Here is a 3,020-nt window from a genome sequence, read left to right on the forward strand (position 1 = left end):
GTAGATTTCTAAATGTCTCCCCAGTGCCCCATCTGAGGTATTCACGATTCAACATTCACCATCCAATTGCTTTATGGCGCCTCCATTTTAAAATATAGAATTTGAATTTGTTAATTAATGTTTAGGAAATATAGCGAACCGACTTCCAATATAGAAGTAATAGCTTGCAATTAGGAAATTGTGTTCTTTTATTTACCACCAATATATGAAAAATAAATGAATATAAAGTGATTGAGCTTTTCATAGATTCCAGTTATTCTTATAACAATCATTTATATATAAATCATTCGCTTTTACCCCTAAAAGCCTCGAAATCGCGATAAAAATCACAACCCTTTATTTCCCCTACATATTATTATGACACATATTACCACGAATATTCGGATTTTCATCAAAATCGGTTCTCTAGTCAAGGGAATACCCGGTCAAGCGTGGCCCGGTCAAAAGGCTCCATCCGGGCAAGCCGGTCAAGCATATTACAGGCTGATCGAAAAATGCTCCATAAATCCCCGGATAAAATTATACCGTTTCTGATTTTGTTGCGTATATTCGATTTCTCCGGCTTTGTTTCTGTACGTATCGGAAAAACCGATTCGATATGTGGATTATGAATGAACTAGTTGATAGCCGCGGCTTTGTGCGTGTTTAATTATTGTTGGCAGTTTTAATTGGACAAACTAATTCCTGTATCTATTTTTAGTTTTATAGCATAGGTATTCCATCACCATTAATTGTTATAATCGAAAAATTCTCAAACTTATTTGTTTTCAAAAATAAAAATAATAATTGAGAAAAACTTATAACGTTTATGAGTCTAATTACGAATCTAAAAGATCTGTATATGTCGGCGCAATTTCAAAATGTATGCAAAATAAATGCTTACCCGCCCCGGCTTCGCCCGTGGGCCGTACTTAGACTTTAAAGCATCCTATACCATGCACTCACGATGAAATCATTTTTGATTAGAGCGTAGTCGCATTAAACAAATAAACAAAAAAAACACTTTAAAATTATCTATAATCGACGTTAATAAAAAAAATTGGATTTTTATCTTTTTTGGAATGAATGCTTTTTTACTCTTAAAATAATTGATATTGTTGGTTGGATGGATGTTGTAAAAGTATTTTACAAATAATAAAAATAAAAATAACAAAAATGTGAGTTGTCGACCGTGACAGGACTCGAACCTGCAATCTTCGGATCCGAAGTCCGACGCCTTATCCATTAGGCCACACGGTCCTTGTTGTACAAGATCGAAATTAACGTACGTATTTTATTTCTATCGATTTTAGTGTAATAGCCCTTGATTTGTTTTCATACAATTAAATTATTTAATTGATTTTTAATCACGAATATAGCGACTCATCACGTATTTTTTTTTTAATCTATGAATAGGTAGGAATAATCATAATTTTAATTACTGCCTATGATATAAAATATAAATTAATAGTGCTCAATTTAAATTCATTTGTAAAAGAAAGAAACAATACAAGATAATATAATCATTCGATCAAAAATCACGAAATCAAATTAAAATTAAAATAAGTTAAATATTGTATTAAATATTTACGTAGTATTTTATTTCTCATTCCTAGTGCAGCGAGAGAATATTTTCTTTTCATTATCAACACATTTTAAAACAATTAAACTAGGTCACTTTTTCATGCACCAAGGTCTGCAAAATGCAGTCTCTTACCTAATTCATACTTACTTTTATTAATAAAAAAACATCATAACATTCTAATATTGTATTGAAATCCAATATCATATTAATTTCTGATGGCAAAAAAAATCTTTAATTCTTATTTTTTCATGCGAAAATTCTAATTCTCCAGGATTTATAAAAACAATGAATTTTTATAATAACGCCATCTATAGAGATTGTCAAAAAATAGATCCAATTCTTCAAAGAGTCATAAATGCTAGTTTGTAAATAAAAGTATAGATGGCGCTGATATAAATAATATCTTTACAAATTTTTATCCTTTGTGTATTCTATTGATTTCAAAAAATTGATTTAATTTTAAAATAAGTATATTATATTATGATATTTCTTATTAATACTATAAAAATTGAATCCGTGAATAAAAATTATGTACGTAATTTATTCATTATTACGACAAATTAGTAACAGCGTCATCTATGCGATTATATGAATATTACGAGCCCAAGCAGTAGAGGTGGAAGCGTTGTAGTTGATATAAATGTGTATAGATGTCACTTATTTAAATATTGCTATTGTATTTAAGCTGTGTATTTAACCCTTAATCGGCCATGACTTCAAACAAGTTTATTTTAATACATCAGTACGGGGTTATATCGAGATTAAACAGTAAAATATTAAAAAGTAAAATATTGGGTAGCTTATAGGTTTTTTGGCGGTGGGATATTATTTCCCTATAACCATTAAAAGTTATGTTTTGTGGGAAATTATTTCCCTATATCCATGAACATACATGTGGGAAATAATCTCCCACTTTTGCCGCTTTTGCCCGCGCCTTTACTCGTCGATTTTAACACAGGGACAAAAAATAAAAATGCATCATTAAATTTATTATTTATTGAATATGTATGAATTTTTAAATTACTTTTTACTTTACTCAACTTTTTACTTTTTATACCTACTTGGTATCCTTACAGGATAAAGGGAAATATATTCCCACTTGAAGATTTCATGCACGGCTACAGGGTATTAATTTCCCACCATTTTTTAAATTAGAAAAAATAACCCAAAGTAACAGCTTTCGTACGTTATTTTTTTTTATATTTGATAAATAACACGTTCTTCTTTACGAATTATAAACAATTGCATATTAACAGGAATTTTTCTGGGCGTAGATCCAAAAACTATCTTGAATTTCGGGGAAAAACGGTCGTTTTAATGAACTTTTTACTTCGATTGTCTACTGACATTCACAGTTGACGTTTAGAAAGAAGTGTTGACAGAAAAAAATTAAAAGAACTATCTATCTTAAGGTGCGTTCCTTAAATTTTACCGTATCTTTAAAAATACAAGAAAT

General features: G+C 29.6%; 1 non-coding gene across 1 annotated transcript; it reads right to left on the bottom strand.

Annotated features, from left to right (window-relative positions):
• Positions 1-1,166: 1,166 nt before the first annotated feature.
• On the bottom strand, positions 1,167-1,239 carry TRNAR-UCG (transfer RNA arginine (anticodon UCG)). Its single transcript has one exon. It is a non-coding gene; the product is annotated as a tRNA-Arg (tRNA).
• Positions 1,240-3,020: the final 1,781 nt, after the last annotated feature.

Source organism: Colias philodice, chromosome 2 (genome assembly GCF_061535455.1).
Source record: "Colias philodice isolate Cphi_HAF_F1 chromosome 2, ilColPhil1 Martin Lab GWU primary, whole genome shotgun sequence".
Taxonomy (NCBI): domain Eukaryota; kingdom Metazoa; phylum Arthropoda; class Insecta; order Lepidoptera; family Pieridae; genus Colias; species Colias philodice.